At 37.3% G+C, this 12,715-nt stretch overlaps 1 protein-coding gene across 1 annotated transcript in view; it reads right to left on the reverse strand.

The window, feature by feature from the left end:
• The window catches only part of NUDT14 (nudix hydrolase 14), a 59,489-nt gene that overhangs the window by 32,932 nt on the left and 13,842 nt on the right, over nt 1-12,715 (reverse strand). The window lies entirely within an intron of this gene.

Genomic DNA, 12,715 nt, shown 5'->3' on the forward strand with positions numbered 1-12,715 from the left:
ACACACACGTACCTTGCTTACTTTTATATTATAACCTATAGCAATTTATACACATCAGTTAATGAAGATGCATATAATTCTTTATTCTGTTTACTGGAAGTGTGATGGTGTTTTTCAGTCAAATACAACTCAAAAGATTTCACTCCCAGGTTGGTTTTAAGTCTGTGTTAGGAATCAGTATGAAACCAGAGGAAATTCTTGTGGTTGATACCTTTTTCTTATAAGCAACACAAAAATGAGACCTGCTGAAGACCTACACACATAAAATATGCTTAATGTGAAAAGCAGCACTTGACTTCTATTATAAGGTATGGTTAAATGGATGATCAAACCCTGAGCAACTGGTTAATGATTTAAAGCAGGTAAATGTGAGCAATGAGAGAAGAATCAAGTTCAGTTGGTGAGTAAAGGTGCCAACCAATATAGACAGGCCCTTCAGCTCTATTACAGATGTCATGGCTACCAAGTACACAACAGCTGGTGGGGATTAGATAACAAGCACTCTGGTTCAGAGATTAAGCCCCTGAGCTTTATGAGTTTACCAAGCTTTTTGGAAGAGGGACTGTTTGCTTGCTAGCTGGGTTTTCCTTGATTCCCACAACTCTAATTATAAACAGTTGTTCACCTCAAGAGAAACTCTAATCCGTGCTTCCATTGGTGTGTGCACATACCTTCTGTTAGCACTGACAGGAATCCAATGTGTGCATTACAGGAGAAGCCCTGTCATTGTTTAAATGCAATGTAATGTTGAAAGGGAAATAAACACAGCAAATTCTTAGTATGAACTGAAATATTAAAGCCATTGCTTCCAAATCAGAGTGTATATCCAATTCATTCCACCTGCTGAGAGACAGAGGAACAACTCTGATACAGCTGCAACATGGGCTGTGTTATGGTAAAATAATTTAGGGTATTAAATGTGCAAGGTCAGCTCAATCTTTCTGTAGGTTTATTTCTACCTGTAAGTAAGGTATGTGTGGGATTTGTTAGATTGCTGAGCAATTTTCCATTTAACACAAAAGAATTGGAAAACTTTGCACCAAGGGTAATGTCTTCTGCATGTAACTTCATATTGTTTCTCTAGTCTCAACCTTCCCCTGCCCCAAATCATAAGATGGTGCTACCATCAACAATTCTCCCTTTGTAATGTCCAGTCTGGAGAAGTGTGGGCGTCCAGCTACTGGAGATGTCATAAAAAAGCCTGAATCAAGTCTCTCCCTGCATTAATTTAGACTATTAGTCCTGTGATATTGCATTCTAACATACAATCCCACCAACAATCTTCCTAGCTCTTTCCTCTTGCCATCATTTTGCAAATTATAGAACCTGATCGCTTTGGAGCACTTATGAGAAGGTTTCAAATAGCTGAGGAAAATTACACCCTAGAGAATCATCCTCATACAGATGGGATCCATCAGAACTGAATGACCTCTTCCCAAGGATGAGCTCTATTACCATTAACAGAGCCTACCTCACAGACATGCACATAATTTTTAGCAGAAAGTAAAAGAAGGAACTTAGCCCCTAAAAAGTAATAATTCAGAAAATAAAATCTGTATTTTTCAATTTTCTAGGCCCAGGTAAAGCACTTTCTCTAGAACATGATTTGATTGTTCTAAGACACAAATTCAAAACCAGCCACAGGCTAAATTATTTTGAGTCAAGACATTGGTTAATATCATTTACTCTGACTGGACAATGCTTACTAAGATATTTTCTGCCTATATTTGAATTAAAAAATTTTTTCATATGATCAAGTTGCACCTGTCCAAATAAATAAATCAATAAACAAATGAAACATTCCAACATCTCTTTGTTTACAGTGGCAGAAACTCAAATGAGCCCCATTCATGCCCTATTGTCGAAGTCAAATGTAATTTGAACCCAACCGAATGGAGTTGAGTTTCTATTGTACCCAATGCATGGTTCTTTCCTAACAGACTGGTAGGAAGGTTGCTAATTATTAATAGCATGTAAACAGTTACCAATGGTTCTTATGCTGCTTTACATACTTTACAGAACATTAATTCCAGCCAGCTTCTAACCAACTATATCAAGCTACATGTAGTATCTCTATCTTATCTTAGAGACAAAAGTATTACTTGCTGAACTGATCAAGATTCATGCTTTTAAAAGCCAAGTGGTTATGATTACTTGTTAAACTGTTCCACTCTATATATCCTGGTCTTTGACAAAGCTCTGCACAGTTACAGACAGCTGCAATATTAAAGGTATCAGTAGTCAACATCATTCCTGAAAAAGAGAAGTATCTTTCTGAAACACAAAGGCTCTCTCAAACTCTTAACATTTTTCATTTTAATAAGCATAAGTAATTGCATTATTACAAGTAGTCCACTCTCCAGTGTCTAATAAGGAACAATCAGAGAATCTCTCAATGCAGTGAGAACTGAGTATAACTGATTGCTGGGAGATCTAAGCATTGATGACAGGAAGGAGAAAGAATTATTTTAAGACATTGGAGAAAGATTTAAAAAATTATGCTTCAAACAGGAAATATGTCCTGTGATGTTTATAAAGATAAATATGTCAGAAGTATTTTACATTAGTTTTAATCTGTTCAGAATAGCAGTTCTGCTACTGCAACAACCTTGTGTAACACATAATCGATTTGGTAAATCTTTAATCACAAAGTAATCACACTCCAGTTCTGTGCTCAGTGATCAGGTTCTGTGATGTTGCAACACTCAACTAGTGCATATAGTATGTGTAAATTAATAAAGCTGTATTCCAGGAGAGGCAGCATGTGAGACAACCTCGTTTCACATTACACAGAAGACAGATCACTTACAGAAGTACTAATTGCATAAGAAAGCCATATCAGGTCAGACGAGATGTCCATCTTGCCTGGCAACCTGTCTCTAAAATTTAAGAACAGAGAAAGCACACAGCAATGCTTCCCCAGAACACTCTTCCAAGTCTGGCAAAAGGCACCAAAGAGTGCCAAAAGACAGTGCCTCAAAAAGGCTCCCAAATTAAACATGGTCCTCCCTCACCTCTAAAAAGCAAGCACAAAGAGCCATTTCAGTACTACCTGAGTGTGCAAAGTGTGTCACAAGACCATATTGTCTGTAAGACTGACTTGGTAATGGCATTGGTAACTTAATCAGAATTAACATCAGCTCGCTCCCAGCCTGACAGTCTGCACAAGGAGACTCACTGCCTTCTGGTTCAAGTGATTGCAGGAGAACCAGGCCAAGTGCTCTCTGCTAGACAAGTGTTGACAGTGGCTGCAGTATTAGCACATATGACTGCTACCCGTGCAGAGCTGTTTATATCACCCATCCTTGATCTTCACATTCTCTGTCCTGCTACCATCCTGCTACCATTGAAATAATTTTCTTTAGACTCTTTCTGCACCAGCTCAGTGCCATAATTACAAGCAGAAGTCTCTTCAGACTGTCTGTAATGGATAAGCTGGACTGCAGCCTATCAAAATACCATTCTTTTTGTCACATGCCCTCTAGCTAAAATGCCTTAAGAATCACTGTGTCAGGAATATTGCTGTCCTTTGCTTTTGTCCACCACCTGAGGCAATAAAATATCTGAACAGCAAGGTCAAATCACTGCCAGAATGCCTAAAGGATAACTCTTGCTTGCTAGAGGAACTCACCTAAGACTTAGCCCAGGCAGGGCAATAAAGAAGAGAAGAAGGACTTGCTGCACTAATGATGTAGAAAGAAACATTAACTGGCACTGACTGTTGGGCTTTCAAAACACCCCTAACCCAAATAAACCAATCCCCTCAGTCTTGCTCTGGTCTACAGCCCTCCAGACACTCACAATTTCTCTGCAGATGCAGCTTTTTCAAATGGAAGGAATAAGTACTTAAACACAATTTAGAGAGGTGTAGGCCTTTCCTCAAGAATCATTCCAAGAATCTTCCCAAAGAATAATAAGTAATTTATTTCATTAGAGCTGTGGTACTCCACTTATAAAATGCTGCTGAGTTTCAAGGTGAGGAAGAGAAAGGACAGGGATGCTGTAGTCCGTGGCACACAGCTGACAGTAACCTTGGTACAGTCCCACACTAAGGGCTGAAACAGCAGAAGTCTGAAAAACCATGAATCACACAGAGATGGTGAATGTGAAAAAAATATTCACTATTTCTCATAATATAGAAGCACTATGTCATAGCTGGCTACCTGAGAAAAAAGCTGAGATTTTTCTGGGCTGATCTTCTCTGATCTGCCTCATCTCAATGAAGCAGTGCTCAAGTTCTGTAGCTGCACGGAGAGATTTAAAAGAATTAACTGACAGCTTCTAAAACAGCTGCAGACAAACTGCATTACATGTATGTTTTAAACATGTGCAATTAAAGGCTTATTCTTCTTAGATTTTGTTAGATGTTTTATTCTGTAGAGTAAGCCAAAACCATGTTGCTGTAACAAGTGAAAGAACACTCACAAAACTGCTCTAATGCTTCCTTTAACTTTGTGTAATAATTTTTTCACAAGATCACACAAGGGTGTATAAAATAAATCCTCCACACACAGATTTACAGTAAGAGATTTCCTGTAGTTACTCTGTTGGGGGTTTTATTCAACAAAAATTTGATTGTCACTTATTTAATGACTCCTTGAAATGAGCTCTAGACAGACAACACAGAAGTGAAGGAGAAATATTCTTCACCCAAAACCTTCTTAAAGTCTCTCCTATATTATTTGCCTTATACAAGTATCTAAAAATTTTAAAAGTGACCAAATTACAGGCACTGCCTTATGTCATCTCCCATGTTTATCCACTTCTGCTTGGGCAGAGAATGTCTAAGTGGCCAAGAACTGTAAAGTTACACCAAAACCACCTCAGTTAAAAGGTTTTGAACCTTGTATCACGTATTTTTGAAGAGAAAGGTAACAGACCACGCAGGCATATCACTGAAAATGCAAGAGACATATGTCCAAAATAAGCAAATTAACATCACATATACCATTAAAAGAGAAAGAAATCTGTCCATGACAATGATTAACTTCTTTCTGTTTACATTACAGGAGAGACAACATGAAGTTTGGCGACCCATTGTGAAAGGCACTAAACACATATAGTGGGAACACTTCCTGTTCAATGATCTTACAATTCAGTTAGAGCCCAGACAAAAGTTGATGTAAACAAACAGAGGCAGTTAAGACAAATACATTATGATTTAGATAAGCTACATGCACAGTTATGAGGGTTAAAAATGACAACAGTCATGATTCCCCAGTCTCTACCATTTGGATTGGGTTTAAAGTCGTCACCCAAAAAGTAAATGTTCCATATTTGTGAAAAAAATCAACAGGAGAAGTTGAAGCAATTATAACATAAAAATAACTCTGTCCTCATTGCTACATTTACTCTGTTTCCACACTCCTAAGACACAAAAGCAGTTAATGTCCTTAATACAAAGGGATAATGAGCATTCTTCATGTAATAAAATAATTATACTATAGGTGCAGAAAAACAGATAAGAGAATTAATTGGCAAATAACGGTCTTAAACCAGAATCAGCAAAGTCAAGCAAGAGTGAGGTCCCTGTTTAATGATTTACATGGACCAAAGCAGTAAAACTCCCTAGAGGAATAATCAATTTTTTGCTTTTCTTCTGCTCTCAAAAATTTTTTTTAAAGCTTTGAGGGTTTTCTTTCAAAAAGTGTAAAACTTGTTTTTCTTTTGGACTTATTTTCACATTCAACCAATCTTCTACAAATGTATTCACACAGTTTAGTACCAATGTGCAAAGCAATGCCTCTATCTGGAAATTCACTGTGCACTCTCCTGTGGTGTCTACTTGTTGCCCAGATCTTCATAGCAAGACAACACTAAACTTCTCATTTTATTAGATGGGGCTTTGTCAGGTTAATCCACACGAGCAGTCAAGTCACTGACTCATGAAGACAAAAATCTGCACCAACACAGCCAGCTTGTGCTACCTTCTGCCACATTTATTTCCTTAAGTGTCTCAGCTTAATGCTTTTCAGACATATTCACCTTTTTATAACCAGTAAAAGCTGTCAAGAGATAAATTTGCAATAAAAGCAACTCAGTAATTCAGAACTTTTTGGTTTATAAAAGATAGAGCTCTGCAACAGGAAAGATTTGTGTTAGCTGCTGCTTCTCAAGTCCCAGACCCCAGGTTAAACAGAGTGGATTTCCCCTATGGTAAAGCCATAAAAGTCATGTCCTCATCCCTCTGCAAATGAACCTTTCCCTTCCTTTCTCCTCTCACTACTGAAGAAGTGCTGCTACCAGTTGAGGCTTCTTTGTTATGTTTCTTTTTCAGCCTAATGGAACCTGATGTCACATCTACAGTGGTTTTCAGTGGCAACATACGAGTATTGATAACCTAATATAAACAATTTCTTGTGAGCTCAATTATTAATGCTGGAACTCTCTGTTCTATAGAATCAATACAAAATGTTTTCAGTGCCCACAATGATGTGCCTGCAGAAACTGCACTTCCAGGACAAACTCAGGACTTTATTCTTTTCACTTCACTATCAGAGACAATTAGTTACCAAATTACCTTGCATTGTCTGAACATTTTTCATAGTATTTTCAGCATATGCCACATACAAAAATTATGTGAACAAAAAGAAAAAAACATTCTCAAAAGCCAAAGTTTGGAATTTTTTTAAAGAAATAAAGCATTGGTAGTCATCACAATGCTGTGAAACCTGTATGAAGAACAGAAACCAAACTGAGATAGACAGCTAAAGCAAGTTTGGACTTCTGATGACAATAAAATACCTCTTCAATACCTATTCAATACACTTTAAAAGCTTTATTGCTTCCTGTTGAATATTTTTATTGGATTAATGAGTCAGTGAGGTGGATTTTTGTACACAGAAGCTAAAGAACTGCCATGCTGTATCTAAAAATCTTCATCCATTAAAAAAAAAAAGTGCAAATGAACAGTCAAAAATTCAAGGACATTTAATATTCAACTTTTTCATCTAAAAGAAAAACCCGGTCTTGAATAGACTACTTTGCATCTGAAATCTGTTTGAAATAATGACTTATCATCATTTTTTTGTCTACTTGAAAGGTTTGATTTGTAGCAAGCAGGAATGCTGTCTTCTTTTTATATAATTACAGACTTCATAGAAAGTTCTACATTATCTTTCAAAATGGAAGGAAGCACTTCCAGCTAGCATAAAACCACGAACTGAGTTACAAAAATATTAAAATCAATAAAATAATTTCAATTTGCATTAATTGAGTGACCTTTTTTTCCTTTAGAATGTACACATCAGTGGTAGGGAACTGTCTTACGCTGGGCTCTCTTATTACATAACTACTAATTCAAATGCAAAGTTGAAGTCACTCTGTCCTGGGGTGCAGTCCCAAAACAGTGTAAAAACCAGGCTGCCCTTTTTACCCCACCTGCACATCTTTACTCTACCCTTACCCCACCACTGATATTTGTGCGGGCTGGTTCTGGGAACTCACCTAATCAAAAAAAAATTTTCTTGCTCTAGAAAAAAAAACTGATGAAAAAAATTATTTAGTAGAATGAAAGTGAAAAACTAATAATGAAAAATTATTAGTCAACATGAATGCAGTGCCATCACAAAGACTGCAAGTCTTCAGCAGTGACTATTAAGCAGAACAGCCTTGGTCCTCTCACAACTACTGCAGGAGGACAGAGATGTGTGTGATAGGGAGTGTTCTACAGACACATGCACACAAAAAGGCCTAAATTACCATTTCAGTCCACACCCACTAATCCACTCCATCAGACTGCACACGCTGGAGTAAATGAAGCCTCATCTTCAAAAGCAATTTGCAGAATTACTTGCTGATGTTGAAAAACTACTTCAAAAGAGTTTAAGTGTTATGGAATTTTACTGGGTTTTTTAAACAAGCCACTGTTTAAGCTCAAGAGGAAGGGGGGGGAGTGTTTGCTTTTTAAACAAAGCTTGTAATATTTCATTACTAAACTATCCAGAGTGTTTATTTTAAAAGCATCATGATTACAAATAATGGCATTTTTCAGTTTTTAACTTCCCTATTCAAATATTTCAGTTGGAACTGACTCAGTTTAGTGCCCTTGTAGAGTATGCACCCAAAATTACACAGACTGATGACATTTTAACAGAATTAAAAGTGAACATTCTACCTGAAGCTAAATACTAGTGCTGCTAATTTGCTTTAATTGACAATATGAACAGCTCCAGAAGTAAGACTGAGCTAGTGAAGTCCATGCAGACAAAACATCCTTTACACTAAAGGACATCATGCCAGATGTCCAGCAGTTCTGGTCAGGGCAGGACAAAGTTGCTGGGGTCTCACTCAGCTCATTTTAAGGCTTGAATAAGAGACTGGAGTGCTCAGCTCTGTGTAACAGCCAACTCTTTTATGCATGGGCTTCTTATCTGAAATTAGCTGGAAGACATAAAGGTACTTCTTGAAGAAACCTTAACATCTACCAGTGGAGACCACACCAGGGATACCTCAAGGGACATAAAACCTAAGGTCAGAGACCGTAATTTTTACAACCCATATCAATTTTCTCTTCAAAGAGAAGGTTATTCTGGTAGGAGTGTGTAATGAAACTGCAAACAGATGGTTATAGCAATAGAGTTTACTGTTCAAAGGTGCAATTTTTTCACACTTTGGGAGGTAAAGTAAACAATGGAGAATGCATTAATTTATTCAACTGTTAATGCAATACTGGGCCAAGCCACTTTGTTCATTTTATGTACATCAACTGCCGGAACAATTACAACTAAGATACCTGATGTGTAAGTAAACTTTCTCCTATAATCCTCTGGAAGTTTACTTTTCAGGTCACAGTTTGTTTTTTTGTGTGTACTTTTCAACAATGGAGTTGCAGTTTACCTTGGCATTCAGCTATCATTAAGATCGCTTACCTTTGAATGAAATTTATAAAACACGAGAATTAAGCATATATAAGTACATTAAATACAATAAAATCTCCTTGTTTTTCTGTTTTGAATATACATAATTATCAGGAACAATTGCATGTACAGATCAAACACACTTTATTCCAAGGCAAATCTACAGCAGTACACTGAAATCTATACTACAAAGAATAAGGACATTGAGAAACACAATATGCACAAAGGTCAAATTTATGACTTTTCTCACATCCTTTTACTGCCAAGTCAGCATATAATTTAAGGTTATTAAGTTGAGATACAGATGGGGATTTCCTAGTATTAAGTTAAATCCAATTCTGTACAAAGGAACCAATTGCTAACAGGTAGTCTTCAGATTCCTTTCTCATTGTATACAACTGATAAAATTTAAAGTGAATATTCAACTGTTCTTTTACATAAATTCCTTTTATATTGTTGAATTTTGCTGCATGTATTTTGCCATTTTCACTAAACTGTGTTTTCCCTTTGAAGTTTGTAACACACTTTCTTATTTTGCAGGGATAAAAGGAACATACGTCTTCCATATTTCCAAAATTACTCACACTATTTTTTCTAGAACACTACAGGAAAACATAAAACTTTTAACTTTAACTGGATGTAGATAAGAAAAATATTCCTAATAACAAAAGAAGTTTTAACAGAGATAATGTAATTTGGAAACTGCATTCAGCTGATGTGACCGCAAAATACTTTATTGTAAGCAAGTGCTGTACTTTCAAACAGATGTATTACACATCTCACACTTGTACCCATACTTGCTGAAAACCTCCCCACCAAAGCCCTTTTCTCTAATCTTTTACCAATATTTTTTCTGATATTGTTTAAGAAAAAAATCTCACTCAATTTGCAATAACTACAATAGGGGCTGAGAAACAAAGGTCCAGGATGCACATCTGCTGGCTCCAGCTCAGAGAATAAAAGCCAGGGAAATACCTCAGCCAAAGGCTGCTGAGATCTCCTGGGTGTTCTGTGCCTCAGTACTTTTGCTGGAGTTTTCCTTATTTGTATAAAGTATTAAATATTGTTGCAGTTGGAAACAAACAAACAAGCATGGCCTTTGTAGTTCAGTAATAAATTAATCTGGGGAACACAGACGTGGGCTCACAGCCCTACTTCAAATTTATAATAATTCATTAACAGCTCCAAAAGATGAGATTTACAAAAGCACTTTTTAGCATTCAATAACCTTCACCTTTAAGACCCTCACTAGAAAAATGGAAGAATTTTATTTAGACTTTACTGTGGACCACTGCCATTTCAGCCAAATGCCAGAACCCCCCAGTTGCATCTAAACATCTTTATTGAATAAGGTAATTTCTGTGGTGAGACTTAGACTGCAATATTTGTCTAGGATTACAGAAATTATTTCTGCTCTACAACCTGATAGAGCGTTAGTGAAATTAAGTGAGACCAATTCCTGAAAATTTCCTTGGAAAATGGCATTTAAACTCCAACAGTTAAATAAAGACAATATGTTGTCTTAATAAAGACAACATTTTCCAAACTACTGAGACTCATATAACTATGAGAAAAGTAAATTTTGTTTAATTTTGTTGTTTTTTGGTTTGTTTTTTTTTTTTAGGGAGACCAAAAGAATTAAAAACATTTCCAGGAAACCTGTTTTCATCTTTTCTTGTCCACTGGCAGCTGCTCCTTTTGACGAGTTACCAAGATAAAGGGCCTGACTGAAATTTCAGACTAGTGATATTTAATGACAGGCAGGGGCAATAATTCTGCACTCATCATAACATACCTAGATCAATCATGTCTGTCTGTAGTAGCTGTTTCAAGACAGAGTGAAATTCAATATAAAGTACCCATAGCAAGTTTGAGACCCTACAGTGGATGAGAATTCTCACTGAATATTCTTGAGCTCCTTCCTGTACTCATCTTGTGCACTCATCAGTCAAAATAACCTTTCAACCCCTTAGGAAGAAGATTCTCCAAATGCTGCACACAGGGCAAACACTGCTCTGGTCCACATCACATTCCCACAGCTCATGATTCCCTGGTCAGTTACTGGTACAGCACAGCCTCACGTAGGATCTCTGACTCAGAGAGAGATTCACCCCCCTGACTTTGCTGGGATTTAGGGCTTTCACCTCATCCCTGCAGGCACAGCAGGGAGAAAAGCAAACACAAGTATAGTAGGTAGAAGGAGTAAATGAATCTTAAAATCATCAGTCCCAAGGCAACCACTACGCCTACAAGCATAATTTCTTCATCTTTGCTACCCTAGGTCATGACCCTCATCCAAGAGAGGAAGGAAAGAAACTGTCCTTTCATCATTAATTTTGCTATGTCATTCAGGAAAACAACACTGACAACACCATAAAACCACAGTTTAACTTGCCACTGGTACTTCAGCCAAAAGCTAATCACCACCATCAATTGTCTAATATTTCTCATTACCTCTTTAGTCATTCTAACAATTCATGGCAACTTATATAGGATCTGATTAAAATCTTTTCTGGCTGACAAAGAGCCAGCAGGAAAATAAAACTATCCCTCTTCTACCACAACACTGGGCCACTCCACATTTAAACAGATAATAAATCTGCATTCAAAAACAATGCAGTTGATGAATGCTGCTCTAATTAAAAAACAAAACAAAAAAAAACTGTGTCACCTGAAGCAAAATACTGATAAGAAAAATCCTGTCCGTAGACTGTTGCATCATTAAAATTGGATTAAAAACCCCTCCAAATACCACAGAAAACAACCCATCATGCATAACTGCCAAGTTATTTAGTTTTCCTAAAACACCTGATAAGCAATATCATGGATCACATGAGTAAGATTTTAAAATGGTTCACAAATCTATTCATTTATATATATCACTTTAAAAGGACAAAATACTTCTGATGCAGCATTCAAATCAATGCAGAAAATACAGCTCAATGAACTGTACACCTCGTCTTACACACCAGGCTGGCACCTGCCAACAAAAATCCAGCATTAACAAGCTTGACCAAGGTTAGTAGGCAGCACTTGGGTCATCCTGAGTCTCAACAAAGTTGGGAACAAAGCCAGGAGCAGCACTGCTGTGTCGCCATGGTGAAGTAAGAGCAGGGGAAGACACATCCTATGCACCAAATCTCACAGGAACTCAAGGCTACCACTTCCTCTAAATATGTTCATAGACACAGTCCCAGGATTTTGAGCATGTCTCCTGAGCAGTACTGAATACTGTGAGCATGTTAAAACTGTTTCTTGGCCTCTTCTGTTGGCTCCTTCAGTAGAACACCAAGAGACTTTAAGCCCTAAGACTTCATTCTGAGCATGCAATGAACTCAGTATATAGAGAAGAGCCTAAATCATAGACAAAGAATGAAGGTCACAAGTTCACCCCACAGGGTCAGCAGGGCTGGTCTGGGAATGAAGATCCAACGTTCCCAACTACCACAGGCAATTCTACACCTTCCCTTCCAAGAGCAAGACACACTTTTCTCACTAAAATGTACACATAACATACCACTGCAGAAAGTTGTTTCTTCTTCCTTTCATCCTCTCCCCAAGGCACAACTGCTGGGTGTGGTTTATCATCCCACTTGGTGCAGGAGTGGAAGGCCTGACACTGCTCTATCCAATGGGCTGCAGAACAGTGTACAGACAGAGGGGAGGGAAAACACAATACAGACTGGCATTCATTTAGGTTTTTTCAGAAATACTTCAAAAGCAAATATCCTGACAATTTTTCTGTTTAATGAAATAGTTTCCCTGACTTTTTTCAGCCCCTGGGTGTGATTAAATCTCTACTCTCCCACCCCCAAACATAATTCTTACACTTAAATCTTAACATTCATATTATTACT

Source organism: Haemorhous mexicanus, chromosome 6 (genome assembly GCF_027477595.1).
Source record: "Haemorhous mexicanus isolate bHaeMex1 chromosome 6, bHaeMex1.pri, whole genome shotgun sequence".
In the NCBI taxonomy this organism is placed as follows: domain Eukaryota; kingdom Metazoa; phylum Chordata; class Aves; order Passeriformes; family Fringillidae; genus Haemorhous; species Haemorhous mexicanus.